At 31.6% G+C, this 23,795-nt stretch overlaps 1 pseudogene; it reads left to right on the plus strand.

Moving 5' to 3' along the window:
- The first annotated feature begins 7,109 nt into the window (after nt 1–7,109).
- LOC149158675 (protein GAMETE EXPRESSED 1-like) overlaps nt 7,110–23,795 on the plus strand; it is a 23,377-nt pseudogene continuing 6,691 nt past the window's right edge.

The following is a 23,795-nucleotide window of genomic DNA, read 5'->3' on the forward strand; positions in this document are numbered from 1 at the left end:
TTCTAGTTCCAATATGACTTTTCCTTACTCATCAAGTTCTGGCAATATTTTTTGAACTGGGAGCTTGTCACCTCTAACCTTCCTTAAACATGAAACATGGAAAACTAGGTGCACTTGGGAAGTTGCAGAAGCTCAAATTTGTATGGCATAGTACCAATATTTTTCAACACCTTGTACAGAGCATAATACTTTGGTGATAATTTATTATCGTTCTTAGCTTGCTTGAGGGACATTTGTTTATATGGTTGTAGCCTTAGGAATACGCAGTCACCTACATGAAAACATCTTTCGCTGTAATGTTGATTTGCTTGTTGTTTCATTCTATTCTGTGCAAATGTGAGGTTATCCTTTAAGAGTTGGAGAACTTGTTGTTGATGCTCGATGTGATGTTCCACTACTTGAACCTTAGAATTTTCTCTTAAACATGATGTGATGGATCGTGGAAGATATCCATAAAGTTCCATAAGTGGGGTCATTTTTGCTACAGTATCGAAGGAAGTGTTATACCATTATTCAGCCAGAGGTAGCCATTTGACCCATTGTGTCTATTTATCAGATACAAAGCAACAAAGATATCATACCAAACATTTGTTTACTATCTCAGTTTTCCCATCAGATTGCGAATGATAAGATGAGCTATGAGCTAACTAAGTACCGAGACAAGAACTAGTTCTGTCCAAAAATTTCCAGTGAAAATGGGATCTCTGTCGCTTACAATAATCTTTGGGTTTCCATGTAGCATTTCAATTGTTTCCATAAATGCAGTAGAAACTGTACTGCCTTTAAATGGATGTGATAATGCACAAAATTGTGCATACCTGGTAAGTCTGTCAACTACCGCCATGATGACACTCTTTCCTTCGGACTTGGGTAAAATTGTGATAAAATCCATTGGAACCTCCTCCGAACATTAGTTTCGAATGGATAAAGATTGTAATAGACCTGGGGCCTTAATTGTTTCAACTTTATTTTGTTGGCAAACCAAACATACCACCACAAACTTTTGAATATCTGATTTAAGACCATCCCAAAAAATTCCTTCTTAACCTTGTGGTAAGTTTTTAGAAATCCTGACTGCCCTCCTAATAGAGAAGTGTGAAATTCCGTAAGAATATTTTATTTGAGTTGGGAATTCTTACATAGGTATAACCGATCTTTGTATCATAATGAATCATTTCTCCAGCTAAATGTATTAGATGTATTGGGATCTTGTTGTAACTTTTGAATGATTTCCCACACTTCTTCATCATTCTTCCATTCCTCCCTTGCTTCGTTTTTCAATCTGGTTGGATAATAGAAATGGTGCACAACAATGCTTCCACATCTTATTGACAGTGCATCTGACACAACATTTTTGTTCCCTTTTTTTAGATGATTTCAAATTCATAACCCAACATCTTTGTGACCCATTTTTTTTGCTCTTCAGAGGATAATCTTTGTTCTAAAAAGTATTTAAGACTATCATGATCCATTTTTACCTTGAAGTGTCTTCCCATCAGGTTGGGTCACCATTTCTTAAGTTAATGTATTATTGCCAACATTTCATTCTCATAAATATCTTTGTGGAAATACTTTCCCTTGATTGGATGACTTTCAAAAGTAATCGGTCTTTCGTATTGCATTAAAACAACACCAATTCCATTTCCTGAAGCATCACATTCCACAATAAAGGTTTTTGTGAAGTCCGGCGAAGCTAAGAACGATGCTTGGCACATTGCCTCCTTTAAGATGTTCGAAGGCCTTTGTTGCTTCTAGGGTCCATGAAAATGCATCTATTCTCCCATAATTCTTAACAAACTTGCGATAATACCCTGTCAACCCAAGATATCCTCACAGATGGTTTATGGATGTGGGGATTTTCCATTCCCTAATGGCTTTAATTTTTCTAGGGCTACCGTAACACCTTCATGACATACAATGTGACCCAAATATTCCACCTCTTGTACTCCAAAGAAACATTTGGATATTTTTTCATATAATTGTTTCTCCTCCAATAGTTTGAGCACCCTGTCAACATGTTCAACATGATTCTTCCAAGACTTGTTGTAGATTAGTATATCATCAAGAAGTACTAACAAAAATTTTCTAAGGAAGGGTTTAAAAATGGAATTCATCAAACCTTGAAATTTAGAAGGTGCATTGGTAAGGCCAAAAGGCATGACCAAAAATTCATAATGACCCTCATGAGTTCTGAATGTTTTTTTCGGAATATCTTCAGTTTTCATTATTATTTGATGATATCTTGAATGAAGATCCAACTTGGTGAAGTAAATTGATCCATGCAATTCATCCAATAATTCATCAATGACAGGAATGGGAAATTTATATTTAATAGTGAGCTTGTTGAAATCCATATAATTAGGACACATGTGCCATGATCCATCCTTCTTGTGCACCAATACTACTGAAGTAGAGAAAGAACTTTGACTAGGTTGAATTATACCAGCCTCTAGCATTTCTGCAACCATACGTTCAATTTCACTGTTTTGGGCATAGGGATATCTCTATGGCATGATGTTTGGAGGAACACTTCCTGGAATCAAATGAATAGCATGATCATGATCACAAATAGGCGGGATACCTTTAGGAGTCTCAAATACCTTTGAATGATTATGCAAGACTTTTTTGAGATTTGGAGAAATAGATGATTTCAATGTGGGAACCTCTAGCGAACATAATTGTGCAATTACACCTCGTTGTTCCTTATTTAGGAGATTTGTCATACCATTAGAGCTAATTATCTTTCTTGGTTTCCCTGCAATACCCCTTAATTCAACTTCCTTTCCTTCTTCAAAAAAATTCATGAAAATTATAAGCTATTGTACCTAAGGATTGTAGCCATTGGACTCCTAGTACAACATCAACATCACCCATTCGAATGGAAAGCATTGGGCTATTCAATACATATTCTCCCATGGATACGTTTATATTATGGCACTTTCTAGAGGAATATATGGTTCCTCCACTTGCAACCATCACTTGACACTCTGGTGCTGGATATAGGAAGCAATTCAATTCCTTTGCTATCTTACAATGAATAAAATTATGGGTACTTCCCAAATCAATAAACACTATTACCTTTTTCTTCCTGATATAACCTTCTATGTTGATAGTTTGAGGAGTGGTAATTCCAGCAAATGCATTACGAGATATGGTCAGATTCATTTCTTCTTTATCTAGGGTTTGTTCCTGGATTATATCCTCTTCCTTTTACATTTCTTGTTCCTTTTCTTCCTCCTCTTCACAACCTATGTAGAATAATTTCTTCTTAGCACACTTATGACCTTTAGTGTATTTACTATCACAAATGTAACAAAGGCCTTTTGCTATTTTTTCTTCCAATTATTGTGGTGTCAACCTCATACATTGTGAAAGGCTAGGGGAAAAAACACTTTCATCTTTATAGTTGTGAGTGGTAGGCTTCCCAGTTGCCATATTTTTTCTTTCCATTTTTCTTGCTAACTTGAATACCTTCTCCAATGCATCAAGTTCCCAAAGGCAAACCTCATGTTGGATATTATCCTTTAAAGTCCCTATGAACACATCAATCCTATGCTCCTCTAGAATATATTTTAACCTTATGTTCAATTTTTCAAAGTCCTCGATGTGCTCCATCATTGAACCCTTTTGTTCGATATTTATCAATTGGCTAAAAACGGTGTTTCTTTTTGTATCCTCATAACGTGATATCATTTCTTCTGTAAAAATTTCCCAAGTGACAATTTGTTTATGAGAGGAAAGCCATTGATATCATACAAACTAATTTGGTTAAAAATATAAAGTTGCAATACGTACGTTTTGTGTGTTTTGCACATTATTCAAATCGAAAAATTGCTCCATCTTTAGTATCCATGTTCCAGGATCCTTGCCATCAAACTTCCTCATATCCATTTTTGGAACATGGTGGGTCTTCAATCCAACATTAGAATATATAAAATCATGATTAACATTTATTTTGTTCTCATAATGAGTTTCCTTTATTATCCTTTCACCATTAGTGACAATTTCTTGTAACAACTTATTCTAATTTATCTTCAATTCTTCCATATTATTGTCCATGCCATTCATCTTAACGTCTATGCCATTCATATTAACTTCCATGTGATCCATATTAGCTTCCACGCCATTCATCTTGGCTTCATTTACCTCTAGTGATTGTGAAATTTGTTGTACTTGGTCTTGTAATTTTGATATATCATGTTGCATTTCTTCATCTTCTTCACGAGTTATGCTAGATCTTTCAGGTTGCTTATTAGGTGTTTTGACTTTCTTTCTTGAGGCATTAAGTAATGCTAATAATTCTTCACTATTCCCTTTGAATTCATTCAAACTAATTTTTGAAAGAAATCTTCTTCAAAATTTAAAAAAAAACTACCAACCTTTTTTTCAGTTTGTAAGAGCGCTATATTGAATCTGTTGTATCTCTGTAACTGTGGATCTCGAATATCTGAAATCTTGTCTATAGTAGCTCTTTGAGTCATCTTTCTAACTCGACAAGTCTGATAAATATTGGATTCTCCAAGGAAGAGTTATGCCAAATCTCCCACAGTGACCTGATTATAGACTAGTTTAGTAGAGTGAACTGGTATGACGTGCCCCATGTCACTTTTTCAACCTTAGTACCTGAAACTAATACACATAAAACTACATGACATCCTCTTTTTGAAACTTCTTCCGAAATTTCAATCTGATGCTCGAAACAAAAGTTATGACGATTTTCCCCAGGTCACTTCTTTGGAATGTAATCTGGGAGTTTGCAAAAACTCTAACTTCCTCAGATCAGATCTCTGCAAATATAGCGAGACAAGCTCTAAATTTTGACCCGAAGTTCAACATGATTTTGTCACAATGGGTATTTTTTTGTAGCTTTTGAACATCGTAGAAAAAATGTTATAGTGGAAATTCCATGATGACATGTTTGGAGCAACGAAACCCTAGAATCCAAAGCTCTTATACCAAATGATAGGAAACCAGCTCACAAAAAGATAGAAAATATAGATAAACGCCTTAGAATTCAGCCTCTTTGAGGGGGAAACTTCCTTTACATTACACAAATGAACAATTCTTGCATGATACAAATGATTAAACCTCCCTTTTATATATAGGAGTCTAAGGGGTCACAAGATAATCAAGCTGACATAATAGTAATAACATAAGGGCACAAAAATAACAATTGTGGGTTTCTATGGAGCATACTAATAAAAATTTGGGGAAAATAGGGGCACAATAATAACAATAAGGGATACAATGACAATAGTAATGCGGGAGTCACTAGTATTATAGGGGCCTAACATATATTTGGTTAGTAATATTTTTTTACTAAATATATTTAGATTTTTATTTGTATCTTGTCATACTTAATTGATGTTCCTTACTACATATAACCACATTCAAATATTGAAACATTTATTCACTTTATATTTATATATAAGTCCAACTCTTAACTAATAAACATAGTTTTATATTATGAAAAATTGTCGATGCTAATAGTTGTGTGAATTGGTTAGTAAATATATTTATATTAGTAAATATATTTATATTAGTATTTGGTTAGTAATAAACTTTTTACTAAATATATTTAGATTCAAATTTGTGTCTCCACATACTTAATTTAATTTTCTAACTTCATATGCTCAGATTCAAATATTAGAAAATCCATTTGCTTTGTATATATACATAAGTACAACTATTGACTAATAAACACATTTTAGTATTATGAAAGTTTTTGATGCTAGCAGTTATATTAATTGGTTAGTAAATATATTTATATTAGTAAATATATTTCATTAGTATTAAATGATTAATTGCTTCGTAAATATATTTGGTTGGTAATAATTGTTTTAGTAAATATATTTAGATTTAGACTTGTGTTTTCTCATATTTTTATTTTTTTACTGCATACGCTCAAATTCAAATATTGAAACATTCATTTGCTTTATATTCATACCTAAGTCTAAGTCTAGACTAATAATCATAGTTTTATATTTTGAAAATTTTATGATCCTAATAGTTATGTTAATTGGTTAGTAAATATATTTAGATAAGTAATTTTTTTTTAGTAATAAATAGTTCTTTGGTTAGAAAATATATTTGGTAAGTAATAATTTCTTTACTAAATATATATAGATTTAGATTTCTATATGTTTTATATTTACTAAAAAAGTGTGTTCAACATGTTTTTTTAATGTATATTCATTTTTTATCAATGTGGATCTTCTCAAAAGTATACCTAATGGGTATTCATTAGATGTGGAATTAAATTTCACATCCAATGAATGTATAAACTTGAAATGTTGAGTAAAAATGTAAGGAGATAAGCCAAAAATACAATTAAAAAAAGTATTTTGTCTTCCTTTCCATCCAATATATTTACATATACCTATTTTAAATTTGAAGGATTTTGATTGGTTTATATACTATGACATGGAAATCACATGAAAATTTCATGGGAACTTTTAGGCTGAAATTTGCTCTAATGCTTAGTGGGGAACATTAGGTTTCGTGTTTCTAATGTTATAGGGATCCCCTTCACCAAGTTCAATCTCTTTCACAACACCATTTGGTTGGAGGACGACTCTCCTCTCTAAGATCTAAGCATTGGTAAGGATACCTCTCTAGTGGTCTTCTGGATCTTGCTTTAGGGAGCCAAAGGATAGACCTCTTCTCAATACTCTTTCCAGGAACTAGGCCAAGCAAGAATTCCAACTTCTAGGGTTAAGGAGTCTCCCTAAGGAAATATTTCATTGAAGTGGTGAGGATGGTATGGTTCCAAAATCTCTCTCTAACCCATCCTTCATCATTGATAATTCCAAGGAAATTCCATCTGTAAAGGTAATGAAAGATACTTCTATTATGCATGCATATCACTTTGTTAAAATGCAATTATCTATCGCTTTAATGGGTTCTATCCCTCAACTCTAACTCCAAGATACTGGTTAAACAATATCTAAACCACATATTACTCCCTCTTTCTTTGTTCTAAAGGATACATTATTGCACACTTCACTAACCCAAAGGATCGTCTAGAGGCCCTATATTAAGATCCTTGGTTCTAGGGGCATTTGGGCCTCTCTTTAGAACCTCGGTTTCCCATCTTTAATCCTCTAACTATGGAGGGAATGAAGACTCCTATATGGTAAGGCTATGTAACATTTCGATCACCCTCTACAACCCACAATATGTGGAAGAGATAGGTTGAATCCTTTGATGTTTCATCAAAATAGACACAGAAAGATTCCAGAAAGGCTTCTACACATTTGCAAGAATATGTTTAGAGATAGAACTTAATGATGGTTTTCCAGATAAAATCAATATTAATTGATTGTGTTAGCCCCTATTAACATTTGGACTATGAGATCACCACCTTCCATAGTAGATCTTGCCAAGAGGTAGGGAATTTGCAACATAATGGCCCCTCTTTCAACTCATCAAAGCTTCGAAAAAATAAAAAAAGGTCAGCATGCCCCTCAATTAGATTGGAAAATCCCTCTTTCTTCAAAATCTCCAGTAGCACAACCATCCATAACTAATTAGTCCTCTCCAAAGGAACCCTCTTCAGGCACCCAAGCAAGATAGCCTCCCGTTGTTTCTCAACCTCCATCAGAAGATGTTGATCTAAAGCATTCCCAACAATCTACTAGCCAATATTGGTCTCCCTCACAAGCAGAAATAAAGAAAGTTGCATCCCCCTTTCCAGAGGAAGAACCATCAAATATGGAACTATCCTTAGAGAAACTCCATGGAGGGAAAAAGAGGTCACATGAGTTTGACAATTCAGATAATGACAAAGATGTAACTCCCATTGCAGTCAGAGAATGAGAGGATAACCCAAAAAATAGTCTGGCCATGGTGGTAACCTAATTAACAACTCCCAACTCCACATGTTGGATAGATGTTCAAAATAAAAATGGAAAAAAAAGAAAATATATCAAATCCACTCAATGATTTCAACTATTTCATGTTTAAATTTGTTAACCTCTGATTTTTTCTATTTTGAGATGCTCTTATCGAAATTTCTAACCTTTATAGTAAAAAATTATAAGTAGAAAATTACTTGCTTAAGAAAATAAATGTACTATAAATAAAGAAAATTTGCACCTTTTTAATATCTATATATATATATATATATGAAATGAGTAAAATTTATAACAAATTATTATAATAATTTATAATATTATATCATTAAATACATTAATTTAATGTATATATTTATCAACAATATGTTAAATTATATTTTACTAATTATATATATATATTATATATATATATATATATATATATATATTATATTATATATATATATATATATATAATACTCATTAAATTAAATATATTAACTTAATGTATATCTTTTTCAATAATATAATATATAATATATTATATATTAAATAATGATATGTAGTTATCTTCATCAATGATATATTAAATTATATGATGAGATAATAATATGTAATTTTGAAAAAAAATGGAATTCAAATTTTCAATCTAGGTTATACAAAAAGTGTTAGAATCGGGAGATATGAATGCTACCCATTTTTAATGAACATGTTCATTTTGCCTCTATTCACTACATTGAGTATTAGTAAGTTCATAATTTATATTAAACATATAAAACAATTTATAAAATAATTATCCTTTTTTAAGTCAATTAGATATTATTAATTTTTTTTGGTCAAAATAGGCTTATAATTTTATATTATATTATATTAGGAAAACTATTAAAAAATATATAGAATTCAACATGTCATAGATTATTTGTATTATTAATATTTCATTCATTTCATCTAACTCATGCATAGGTGTTTCATTTTAATATCATGTGAAGTTATAATTGATCTATTTAAATATCATGTGAAGTTATAATTGATCTATTTAACCGTGATCATATTTACTCTCGCATAATATTATTATTATTTTTTGTCAAAGTATGCTTATAGTTTTATGTTATATTATTATGAAAGTATAAAAATTATATAGAATTCAACATGTCATATATTATTTTTATTATTAATATTTTCATTCATTTCATCTAACTCATGCATAATTGATTCATTTTAATATCATTTGAAGTTATAATTTATCTATTTAACCGTGATCATATTTACTCTAACATAAACCATTATGCAATGTACAACATCATGGTAATAATCATAACAATTATTCAAGTTACAACATAATAATAATAATCATAGTCATATAACTAGGTCATTTGTAAATAAATTCCCTCAAATATTAAGTCTTGTCAATTATAGTAATTAGATAAAGTGCGCAACAATATACAACCTTCATACAATAATTTTCACCGTGATATTTCAAAATAGATAAGAAAAAAATTAACACATATGAGATGCATCTTCCTAAGAATAAAAACTGGGACTATATCTACCTCAATAGACCTTTAGATGACGTGTCAAATAATGTTTAAAGTTATCAGGTATATTAGTCTAAAAATGTGAATTATTTTTGCCATCATGTTCCCTTTTAATAACATTTACAAACAACTTTTACCAATAAAATGTGAACGGTCATAGATTTTTAAGCATAGGTTAGGGCCATATCTTCTTAAATAAGTAATCCCCCTGGTCCTTCCTTTAATGCATCTATTCATACTACAATGTCTTGATCCATGTTGGGTACGTTCAAATTGGAGTAATGGTTAAGAATACTTTTAATTTTTAGAATGCTTCTTCCCATTTCTTAGTCCATATTGCAGTTATGTCACATGATTCCTAGTCATTAATAATCCTTCATAAATTTTAAATATTAAACTATCCATCCCATGAAACTATGTAATTTTGTAGGTTCCATCCATTCTATGATTACCTCAATCATTGTAAAATCAATTGTGGTTCCCTTTCTCCACATAATATGTCCATATGTCCTATTTTCTCTAAGACATTTTAATTTGTTTTGTAAATGTTCATTATGCTCAGGTACATGATTGAATATATCCAAATATCATATAAACAATATATCCAAATATCATATAAACATACTTATAGAATATCATCCAAATATTTAAAATACTCCATTAATCAAACTAATGAGCCCTCGAGAATTTGTTAATTTGAAAGGTACCACTACAAACCTACAATTTTCAATTCTCTTCTTGAATGCAACTTTTTAGATATCTTCTTCTTTAATTATCAACTAATAGTATCCCAATCTTAAATATATTTTTTTAAATATAGTTTTTCATTTTATATAGTCCAACTTTTCAGATATCTTGTTCTTTAATTATCAACTAATAGTATCCCAATCTTAAATATATTTCTTAAAATATAGTTTCTCATTCTATATGGTGAACTAGATTATGATCTGTGGCGTGGATATTGATATTTTTTTTTCACCATGTTAAAGTAATGGTAATGATTGAAAATTTTCAATGGTCCATCTTTCTTATTTATAGATATCACTAGCGTTCTCCAAGGTGATATGTTTGGTCAAATAAATGGTAAAGAAAAAATAACTTGAATCTATATTTTAAGTTCTTGTAATTCTAGTGTAGTCATGCAGTAAGTATCCCTCACAATAGGATATGCTCTTAGTTTGATTTTAATTGAAAATTCTAACTTTCTTTCTGTTGGTAATCTAGGTAACTACTCTATAAATACATGTTTATATTATAACAATATTGGGTACCGTCCTAAATTTACCCAGCCCTTCTTTTTTGTTGCTAGATCTTACAACACAAAGGTTTTACCATTTTTGTATGTTCATATTTAGTGGTGAGGATGACATGAACCTCAATGATACTTCTCTATTCTTTGCAATTAATTTCCTTTTATTTCCCATGTCATCTTTAGAGTCAAGTTTCTTATTTTTACAATATGTAACTAGTTCATGGTTTCCTAACTATTCCATTTCTATAAAAATGTCATAGTATTCCAAAATGTAATGTAAATAAATACCCTTGAGCTACACACACATCTAATTCAATCTCATAATCCTTTCCAAAACATCCCACATCTTACTTCACTCATAATGCCATATGTATTTAATTAAAATATTTATATTCTATGATATAGATTTTTAATCTAGTTGGTGCATCATGAGATAAAAATATTTTAGAAGTCCCTAGACATATTGAGATGGTAAAATTATGGTCATTAATCTCATTTGATATCTCCAACAATGTGGAATGATACTCTCCCTCGTAGTTATTCATTTTTGTATGAATTTTATTAGCCTTTCCTAGTTTGTATCTATTATTCAACATCACCTTTTATTGATACCCCTATATTCTTTAGGACAATACATTTAGAAATATTACCCCCCACGGGTCTAGAACCCCCTCTTAGGAGGTTGCTTCCTTCCACCCCATTGAGTAAAAGTGGGTCTGGTGTTGTGTTGGTTGATTCTACTATGTTGGATGGAACCACCATACTAGTAGTTTTTAAGGATGTTTGTAGATACCTTTTAACCATGTCCTTTACAAATTGCTTATTTCCTTGGCACATAGTTGTGTATTATCATAAGTCTACTACCTTAGTATGAATATGTCAACATTTCAAGTCTCGAGACTCTATATCTTGGTGTTATATACTATCCACTATGCACAATCTCCTCATAAACTATAATGGTCCTTTGACCAAGCTTATGTAAGGTACAAGTATTACAATCCTCATCATTTCTTTGATATTGTAATTTAGCCCATAAAAAAAATTATGACAGAAAATTTTAGTGTTTAAATATGTGGTATATCTCAAAAAAATCATTATATTTCCTCACTCACATATATGTGTTCCCTTACCTTAATGAATTGAATTCATTAAATTGTGTCTCAATGAATTATTGATACATACATTAATGGTTTTCAAATAAATTATAGGAAAATTTAGATATATGCTTCCCTAATTGTGGTGGCAGTGATTTTGACTGCAATAAGGAATTTCCCTATTTGGAAGGAACCCATATGTATTTTGAAGTAAGAAGTCTAATCCTTGAATAAAAAGTGCATATCCATTCTCTCTAACTAAGCTTTGATTGCTTATTATGGACCCCTAAAACTCTAGAAATTTTACCTTCTAAAGTTATTCATGCATATTATTCTTGGTAGGATTTTCTAATCCTTCAACATCACTAAATACCCCTCCTTCTTCTCTCTCCAATATTCTCATCAATGTGTTGTACGAGGTCAAGAATTATTGCATCATGTTCATCACTTCTCCTATAGACACATGTTTTGTTTATTGAATACATTTTTCTTCCCTAGGTGGAGAGTCCATAGGTGTATACTGTGCTAATTGCCATGTACATTTACTCCCGTAACAAACCTCTACCTCATTGTTCCATTTCTATTGATAGTTACCTATCATAAGAACAATATTCAAAACTCTAATTATGCATTATTAGACACCCAATCCATCAGTTTTCTAGTGAGAAACATGAACCATCGTTGTAGTCCATGAGACCTTGGAGGACGAACACAATGATCATGAATATTGTATTTATATTTTTGTGGATTATCAATTGAAATCCATGATTAACTTACATTTTTGTGTGCATCTGAATAGTAGTGTCAAAGTTGTTCTCAACACATTGAGCCTACAAACACCTTTCCCTCACCTAGGTTGTTGTATCATTTTATACACTTGTAGTCTCAACATTATAAATCCATTGTGTGAATGAGTTTATGGAATTCACTATCTAGATAAAAAAATATTCCATATAATTGTGGACTCCTCTAAGAGCTCTAGTATCTCATAGTCATATATTTGGAAGCACCAAATAATCAATACTCTTTTTGTGAAGAAGCTACCTCAAGGTTCCAATCCCTCATTCCCACATTAAGCCCTATCATACCTCCACCAAAACTACATTTCCTACACCTTTCCATTTTCTCTTTTAGTCCATGCATTCTAGGAGTCCTCTACATGTGTATAAAGGTGAACTTCATTCCTACTATTCATGAAGTGAGAAAACAATTATGGGATAAAGAATGGAAATGGCTAAGTATTTTTCTTCATTATGAGGTGTATGAGATTTCTACAAAGACCAACCATGCAGAAACAGATAAAGGGATCCCTTGATGATGGTATTGCGGGTATTTTATGATTTAATGAGGGCCACTATGAGGATACAACATGTTGAGTTGTGAAATGATTGTCTTTCACATCCCTTTTACCATCTTTTCTAATTATATCCTTTATTTATTTTTTTCATTTTCTACTCTTGCATAAACTTTTTTTACTCCATTTTATGCTTATATATTGAATATGAGGATAGTTTTCCACTCTAAACACATGGTTCTTTCTTGACTTGAACATAGTAAAGCCATTGCAGTTGAAAATGAGAGAATTCTTTCCACTCTTGTAGCACCAAGGCAGGCACATTGGAAATCTTATCATCCATCACAACATAAGTAATGAATTGTGGGCCTTTTGGATGAATATTTATGATGATTTCTTTTAAGAATACGAGGCAATGAGGATCTAAGAGAGGGAGGTTAAGAATGGGAGAAATAATAGAAAATGAATAATCTATATCAAAGATGTAGTCATGTAGAGAGGAGAGATTTTGTGCTGATTTTTGTCAATACCTTCTTCTATCTAACTTTGAAAATTGGCCTTTTTTCATTGCTATAGTTAAAGCTAGCACAAATAAATTATCAAATGTGATTGGCATATGCATATTGGACCAATTTTTTAGATGATGTGATTAATTATTTGATACTCTACATGGTAATTTTATAATTGTAGTATATAACTATGAAAAGATAAACATGAATTTAAAGGTACAAGATAGTTAATATTTGAAATTCCATTTATTGATGTAGAGAGGATAATAAAAATATATCAAAATCTTTCATTTATAACTATAAAATTAAGATTACCCCAATGGTCGTGGATAATCTAAGTAGAAGAGGGTAGCGTAGAGCTGACGTAACATGTTTTAATGATAGGTGCAGATGGTAGGTGGAATGTCCAGGACAACTTGCATACGAAGAATAGAATTAACAAGAAGGAGACTAAGAATTTTATGATGTCGTAGTCCATTTATGGTTTTGATGGTTTTTTGGTATGGGAAAGAGTGTGCTAGGAATTTCTGAAGACGAGTATGCACAAGTTGTTAACCTGTGTATGCTCACTCGTATGGAAAAGTTTAATTACATATCATTGTTGTGAGGTGTGGAAAAATACAAGGTTTTCAAGTTTGTAAGCCCTCTCAGTTGTTGTGGGATATAGGAGATAGGGTAGGGAGGAGCTCTCATTTCTCTTGCTGATTGTAGGACGGTGACATGAGATTGCTTCTTCTAGTTACTAGGACTTGTGGAAGGTTAGCTCCTTATTCGCTTACTAATTTTTTTCTAAGTATGTTTCGTGGTCCTTCACTTTCAATAATTTTGTGTCTATTCTCATTCTCATAGGACATTCTTTTTATAATTCTCTATCACCCCATTAGCGGTCTAGGTGTTGGGTTATGACTCATTTGAATTTGGCTAGCCAAGGTGGTTTCCCTGGTTGAATTTCATGTTTAGAGGTTTTGTTCTTTATGGTTCCTATATTAAGGGAGTTGGGTGAGGACTCAGAGTTTGTAGTTGTGTTTCTAGTATTGGGTGGACTCTTCAAATTTTTGGGTCTACACAAGGACCCAGCGGTATGTTCGAGTGGGTTGTGTGTTTGACCTATGGATGTTTCATCAACAAGGTTGACCCTGAAGGGGAGTAGGACCTCGGGGAAAATGTGTGGGTGAGGGGAGTAGGATAGTTGGTTGGGAAGAACAGGGGGAGGGTTATGTGGTGGAGGAGGTATTAGCTCAGGACTAGGTGTCATCTCCAAGTCGGGTGGATCAACCACTTTCTCTGGCTTCCCTAGACATGCAAATGCGGAATATGATGGGAACTCTATAGGAAATGCAACAACAAAGGCATGATGATCAAATTGAAGTAATTTCTCTTATGAATGATCTACATGAAATTCATTGGGATATGATGGATAGACTTGCTTCTTTCCATAGGAGCCATAGGCACACCAATGACCATCTTGATGCAATGGAAGCATGCTTGGCTTCTGTGGAATTCCATTCCCATAGAAGTCCAGGTCCTCTTATGGCTCTAGGTACTAGTTAGACACATAACAAGGTCAACTATCAGACATGAACTGTAAACTCAAAAAGAGAACTCTAGCCCAAAAAAACCCCAAAGAAACATGAAAAAATAGCCTAAAAATGAAGAGTGTGGAAGCCGGAATAACAATTTTTTTATCGGGGTAAATTTTCAACATTTAAAAGAAATTACAGTAAAAGGTAATAAATGCCATTTTTTTGTGCAAAAGACACCTTAAAAATGAAAAGTGTTGATGCTAGAATAACGTATTTTTTCGGGTAATTTTCAACATTTTTAAAAAATGATAGTAAAAGCCAATAAAATCCAATTTTTTTGGTGCAAGAAACATGTTGAAAATGAAAAGTGTTGATACTGGAATATTGCCTTTTATTTTCAGGGCAAAGTTTTAACATTTTTTAATAATGACATTAAATATAAAATACCATGACTCAAAAAAACCTTAAAATTCCAATGATTTTTAAGCATGGCATTAAACATAAAATATCATGTCTCTACAAATCCTTAAAATTCAAATGATTTTTAGGCATGACATTAAAGATAAAATATCACATCTTTGAAAAGATTTAAAATTCCAACAATTTTTAGTGATGGTGTTAAAGAAAAAATATTTATAATTATTTTTAGCCATAGCGTTAAAGGTAAAATATCATGACTTAGAAAAATATTAAATTTTTGACAAATTTTCAACTATGGAATTAAAACCAAATATCATGTCTAAAGAAAAAATGTAAGCTTTCAACATATTTCAACGAAGGTATTATGGAAAATATTTACGACTATTTCTTTTTAATGAAAATTTGAATGAAAGAGTCATTATAATAAGAGTAATTTATTTTTTAAATGCTAAAACTATAACAATTTTCAAAAGTTGACCTAAGATAACTCGACACATTGCAAAAATAAATAAATAAAAACCATGCAAATGACAAGAAATTTAGGAAAACTCGACCCATTGTAAGGAAAACTTAAATACCAACCATGAAAATGACACATTGCGGTGACAAATGCGATCCATACGAAAACATTAAATCAACTATCAGATTGACACATAGTGGGATCAAGTTGCTAGTCGATGATCGACACAGACTTTGTAGGGGAAAAATAAAATCAATGAAAATAATAAATAACTAGACAAATAAATAAAAATGAAAAATACAAAAAAAACAAAAATTAAAACATTGAAAAAAAATCAAAACTAAAACAAAAAAACCACAATTTAAAAAAATAAATAATAACAAGTAAATAAAAACATATATTAAAACATAAAAAATAAAATAAAAACATGACCCAAAAAAATAAAATATAAAACAAGATAAAAAAATGAAACATAAAAATGGTAAAAAAAAAAAAAGCAAAATTTACTTATAAAAGATAAATATTAAAAAATTAAAAAAATTAAAATTAAAATTAAAAAATTAAAAAATATAAAAAAAAAATTTCAGAAAAACATAATTAAGAAAAAAATTAAAAAAAATTAACCAAGAAAAGAAGAAAAAATAAAACAATAATTAATATTTGATTAGGTAATTAAAAAAAAAAAAAAAAAATAAATAAATAAATTAAATACAATTAAAATTAAATTAAAACATTCAAAAGAAATAAGAAAAACATTAGAACAATTTTTAAAAAATGATTTAAAGAAAAATTAAAATAAGAAAAAAAAAAATTAAAGAAAGGGGAGGAGCTATACAGTAGGGAGGAGTTGTGGAGGGGAAAGATGATTCTAGGAAAACATCAATAATCCTACTCTCACTATGCTAAATTAATTAATTGTTGATATTACCATGTAATATAAACAAACTATATGTAAAAACATTTCAGTCTAAATCATAGATATTATATTTTTGTATTCATATGAAATAGCATAATTTTATATCAACTTTAAAGAGTGATAGAGTGATTAAAATTATAAATATTTTTTTTATGAGGAGCATATATAAATCTTATTTTTTAAGAATATTCCAATACATGATTTAAATAAATTATTTGAATATCTATATATATATATATATATATATATATATATATATTTATATATATATATATATATATATATATAACTTCAACTTAACATGAGGTATTTAAGTTTAACATTTAGTATTTAAGGAATATTAACAACAATAATAAATTCTATTTGAGAATAAAATATTCCAATAAAAAGGTTACGTAAAATATTTTAGTGTCAACTATGTATATATTATATAAAGTAATTGAAAAAAAACTATGGTTAAATCATTTCGAGTAGTCTCATTATTTTACACTTTTTTCCTTTTTAGGTATGACTTTAGTTGATTTCGTTTAAAACCAAATAGGCATTTAAGTTATGTCATTTGCAAAATTCAAGTGTCCAAAAGAATTTTCAAGGCATTGAATTTATTATGGATTGAAAAATGAAATTTAAGTTATGTGTGTGTATGTGTGCATTAACCATAGGTCTAGCAAGGACTAATGAGGGATGAAGTCTCTATGTGTAAACAATTTTTTAAACATTGTGTTCTAAAAGAGGATTGTGCTTTAAGAAATTTAAGATGGATCTATTCTATTAGACATTAATTCACAGGTAACATTAAAATATTTATTTGATAAGACATCTCACATTGCCAAAATTAAAAATATCTTAAAAATTAACTAAACTATAATTTTATTTTAAATTATTAATACTACCTATAAAATAAATTAATATATGAGTTAAACATATATACATTTAAAAAAAATGTAACAAACATCCATAATAAAGTTGTCGTTTAAGTAATAAGAGTTCAATTACACTTACATATGTGATATCTTTTTAAAATTAATTTAAAAAGAAAAAACATAATTACCTTTGAGATAGTATTGCTATATTTCAAATTTCTAATGTAAATATTATTTTATTATTTTAATTGTAACTTCATGGAACACCATCTCCTTTATTGGCAATAGGGGAGAGGGGGGTGAATCCATATGTCACTTCAATTAGTTAATTTTAATTTTCATAGCACTAAATAAATTAATATAAGTTAACATCACATCTCAATTAACAACATCATTAAAAAATGCTCAACATCAAAGATAGTAAACAAGAATTTTTTCATGTGGAAACCCTTCTAGGAGAAAATCCATTGAACACTTTTAATAGAGGTTTTTAAATATTACATCAACAAGAGACTCCAACTTCTAAGATTCTCCAAAAACAACTAGAAAGAGGCTCCAATGCCCTAATTTATTAGCTCTAACTAAAGGATGCACCAACACTATAATTTATTAGCTCCAACTAGAAGGAGGCTCCAACCCCCTAGTTTTATTAGCTTCAACTAAAAGGATGGTCCAAAACTCTACAAGCTCTGACTTTCCCTAACACCACCCTGCCACCCTAAATTATTTTTAGGCTCAACCCAAGGGAGACATCACTCTCTTCCTTGCACCACACTACCTCCCTAAAGATAGAATATAAAATAATAAGTTAGATTACACTGAATATGCTCCTCGGCCACTGCTATCAATAACACTATTGTATTTCCTCTACTCTTGTTGTATCACTGTCACAATACTGCTATAATTTCCAATACTAACACTACCTTTTCTTGGTCACAACATTTCCATCGTCATAATACTACTTCCCATGCCACTACAATCTTTGTTATCAATACTATGGAATCTCGTCAGTACTAGGTCTTTCTCACATGCATAATCCAAAATGCCACAAATATGTCACATGCCTAACTTTAAGCTATCTAAACTTCTCTGTTAGGAGACACACAATCATAACATACCAAGCCAACTCCCTCTACGTAATGTATGTTTTATCTCAACACATTCTACTATTAAAACCATAATCCTATCAACATATAGATGAAAACCTTATCAGCTGCTTCAACCATATCAATCCTTAGGGACAAGTTGACAATTAACCCTACTCAACAAAAACCATCAGGCCAAACCCTAACTGAAAAATCTCATAGCACTCAACACTCTAGCTATAATACAAAAAGTATTAAATCCCCATTCATGTGTCTCATCAATATAATATCTATAACATCAATCAACCCTATGATCAACAACATTAATAACCCTGAAGAACCTGAGCCATATAAGAATGTGATCTAGAAATATAATGACATACTAGAACCGACAATATAATCTAATTATCGGTACAACCAAACCTTGGACCAAGAGCTTTGACAAGCTCAGCTTAAACCAACAATTCAAAATTCTTTAATAACAAACTCAATGAAAGACATGATAAAATGTTTCTTGCAAAGAGAGGATGACAAGCTTCCTATAAAAATAGTTGTTGCAAACAATGTATTTCTCAAACTCTAATGTTCTCTAGTCATTCAAAATCTTCAAGGCTTAGTTTCATGGGTTCACGTGTATTAGAATTGCAAATTTCATATTTTCCTTTTTAGCCATATCAAGGGTGCATGTTTCCACTTTGGTGTTAGAAGAGGTGCTTAGAAATTTGTCCCTTTCATGCAAATATACCAAACATTTTTCTAAAACAAACCCCTATGATTTATTTCCCTCTAAAAATGTGCTTCCTTCAACTGTTGAGAGAAAATTTGTTGTTAAAAGTATGTAGAGGAAAGAATTTAATATAACAGATAAATACAAGGAAAATGCCACAAAACATAGCTTTGGATGCTTTCTTTTTATATATAAATCTTGTCCTCGCTACGTGAGATCTCTTTAAAATTATAATAAAAATTAGTTACGCGGATTTTGGGATAACCCAACTAACTTTTACGAAAGGAAACCTCACCAATGTTCTCACTCTATGGAGGGCCCAAAAAATATCAGTCGCTTAAATGATATGGGGAATGAAATTTTCTTTTGTCCTTGTTACATGATGGTCCTTGGTCCCTTGGTCATTAATTCTATTAATTAAAATAAAGTTACGAAGATTCTAGATTACAGGCTTTATGGACTAAGATTTGATGCCTTTGCTTCTTTAACTACAACTTCTTTACACCTCTATGAACAAAGGTTGTATGTGCTATCACTATCAATCACTAGTTTACAACTCTTACTTGAACCTTGCAAACAATTTAGAACAAGGCTATCTTTGAGCTAGATCAAAACTATGTTCTTTATTTTATCAACACCTTCTTCATCATTAGGGTTCTGTTGGGTCTCTATTCTAGTGATTACCCATTACTATTGTAGTTATACCCTTATTTATTATTGATGTACCCATGTAGTGCCATATTGTTACTATTGTGCCACATAGAAGCCCACTATGTTAATTATTGTGCCCTTACATTATTATTATTATGTCGGCTCTTGATTATGTTATAACCTTAGACTCCTATATATAGAAAGGAGGTATTTTCATTTGTTATCATCCAAGAATTGTTCATTTATGTAATGTAAAGGAGGTTTCCCTCGAAGAGGCTGAATTCTAAGGCGTGGATCTCTCTTTTCTATCTTTTTGTGGCTGTTTCATAAATTTTGGTATCAGAGCTATGGATTCTAGGGTTTCGCTGCTCCAAACAGGTCATCGTGGCATTTTCGCTATAACTTTTTTTATGTGCGTTTCAGAAGTCCAAAAAAAAAACCCATTTGAGAAGAAATCGGCTGAACTTGGGTCTGAATTTCGGAACTTTTTGCCGATATTTTCGGAGATATGTTCTGAGGAAGTTGGTCTTTTTGGACTCTAAATTTCACTCAAAAAGGTGCCTGGGAAAATCGTCATAACTTTTTTGAGCATCGGATTGAAATTTCATAAGAAGGTACAAAGAGGACGGGACTGTAGCTTTTTTATATATTTTTCAGAGTCAAAGGTTGAAAAAGGGAACCGTGGCACTTTGTAAAAGTTCGCTCTACTGAACTAGTATATAATCAGGTCACTGCGGGAGATTGTGCATAACGTTTTTGGAGAATCCAATTTGGAAAGAATAGTGGATTGGAAGAGGACATAGAAGGTATATAGGTCAAAATTTCAGAAGTATTTGATTCGAAATTACAGAGATACATCAGATTCAATATCAGGCTTCTACAAAGAAAAAAAAGGGTGTGTAGTTTTTTTTAATTTTTTTGCATAAGCTTGGTTTGAAGGAATTCAAAGGGCATAGTAAAGCATTATTATCGGTAACTGATGCCCTGAGGAAAGAAAATGCAAACACCTAGTAAGGAACCTGAAAGCTCTAGCATGACTCATGAATAAGAGGAAGAAATGCTACATGATATATCAAAATTACAAGAACAAATGCAACAAATGTCACACTCACAAAAGCTAGCAGATGCTAAGATAAATGGCGTGGAATCTAAGATAAAGGGCATGGAAGCTAAGATGGATGGCATGGAAGCTAAGGTGAATGGCATGGATGATAAGATGGAAGAATTGAAGATAAATATGAAATAAATTGCTACAAGAAATGTCACTAAGGGTGAAAGAGTACTAAAGGAAACTCATGATGAGAACAAAAGAAATGTTAATCATGATTCCATAGACCTAATGTTGGATCGAAGACTCACCATGATCCAAAAATCGATATGAGGAAGTTTGATGGCAGGATCCCGCCACATGGATATTACAGATGGAGCAATTCTTCGATCTCAATAATGTGCAAACACACAAAAGGTACGTATGGCAACTTTATATTGGAACCAAATTAGTTTGTATGGTATCAATGGCTTTGTTCTCGTAAATAGTTATCACTTGGGAATTTTTATGGAAGAATTGATAGCACATTATGAGGATACAAAAAGCAACACTTTTTTTTAGCCAATTGATAAGTCTCAAACAAAAGGGTTCAATAATGGAGCACATTGAGGAGTTCCAAAAATTGAACATAAGGGTAAAAGATATTCCGGAGGAGCATAGGATTGATGTGTTCATAGGATCTTTAAAGGATAATAATCCAACATGATATGCGCTTTGGGAACCTGATTCATTAGAGAAGGCATTCAGGTTAGCAAGAAAAATGGAAAGAAATTATGGCAACTAGGAAGCATACCATTCAACTATAAAGATGGAAGTGTTGTTGCCCATAGTTCCACAACCTACAAGGTTGACACCACAACAATTGTTAGAAAAAAAAGAGCAAAAGGGTTTGTTACAATTGTGATAACAAATACACAAAAGGTCATAAGTGTGCTGAGAAGAAATTATTCTACATAGATTGTGAAGAGGAAGAAGAAAAGGAGCAAGAAAGGTCCAAAGAAGAGGATTATTCAGGAACAAAGCCTAGATGAAGAACAAATAAATCTGACCATATCTTGTAATGCATTGGGGGAATTACCACTCCTCAAACCATCAAGATAGAAGGACAAATCAAGAAGAAAAAGGTAATAGTGTTGATTGATTCAGGAAGCACCCACAATTTTATTCATGTAGGGTAGCAAAAGAATTGAATTGCTTCCTATATCCAGCACCAGAGTGTCAAGTGATGATTGCAAATGGAGGAACAATAAATTGTTCTGGAAAGTGCCATAATATCAAGCTATCCATGGGAGATATGTATTGACTAGCCCACAGTTTCCATTCCAATGGAGGTGTGATGTTGTACTAGGAGTCCAATGGCTACAATCCTTGGGTACAATAGCTTTTAATTTTCAAGAACTTTTCATGAAATTTTGTGGAAGGAAAGGAAGTTGAATTAAGGGGTATTGCGGGAAACCACGAAAGATAATCAGCTCTAATTGCATGACAAAGTTCTAAAAAAGGAGCAAGAGGTGTAATTGCCATTTGTTCGCTAGATGTTTCCACATTGGTATCTATTTCTCCAGATCTCCAAAAAGTCCTGGACAATCATTCCAAGGTATTTGAGACTCCCAAAGGTCTCCACTATGCGTGATCATGATCATGCTATTCATCTGATTCCAGGAAGTGTTCCTCCAAACACTCAGGCGTACAGATATCCCTATGTCCAAAAAAGTGAAATTGAACGTATGGTTGCAGAAATGCTAGAGGCTGGTATAATTCAACCGAGTCAAAGTTCTTTCTTGCTCCCAGTAGTATTGGTGCACAAGAAGGATGGATCATGGCACATGTGTCCGGATTATAGGGAGCTCAACAAGCTCACTATTAAAGATTAGTTCCCATTCTGTCATTGATGAATTACTGGATGAATTGCATGGATCAATTTACTTCACCAAGTTGGATCTTCGTTCGGTGATCATCAAATCAGAATGAAGATTGAAGACATTCCGAAAACGGCATTTAGAATCATGAGGGTCATTATGAATTTTTGGTCATGCCTTTTGGCTTTACCAATGCACCTTCAACATTTCAAGGTTTGATGAATTCAATTTTCAAACCCATTTTAGAAAATTTGTGTTAGTATTTTTTGATGATATACTTATATTACGCAACTCTTGGAAGGATCATGTTGAACATGTTGACAGGGTGCTACAAATATTAGAGGAGAAACAATTATATGCCAAAGATCAAATGTTTTTTGGAGTCCAGGAGGTGGAATATTTGGGTCATATTGTATCTCATGAAGGAGTTAAGGTAGACCCTCACAAAAATTTAAAGCCATTAAGGAATGGAAAATCCACATCCATAAAGCATTTGGCGGATTTCTTGGTTTTGACAGCGTATTATCGCAAGTTTTGTAAGAATTATGGGAGAATAGCAGCACCTCTAATGACATTTTGAAGAAAAATGCATTTTCATGGACTCCGGAAGCAACAAAGGCCTTTGAAACTCTTAAGAGGCAATGTGCCAAGCACCGGTTTTAGCTACACCGGGACTTCAAAAACCTTTTTGTGGAATGTGATCCTTCGGGAAATGGAATTGGTG

Source organism: Pinus tabuliformis, chromosome 5_2 (genome assembly GCF_031772625.1).
Source record: "Pinus tabuliformis cultivar Carrire ecotype Pingquan chromosome 5_2, CPIR1, whole genome shotgun sequence".
NCBI classification, from domain to species: Eukaryota; Viridiplantae; Streptophyta; class Pinopsida; order Pinales; family Pinaceae; genus Pinus; species Pinus tabuliformis.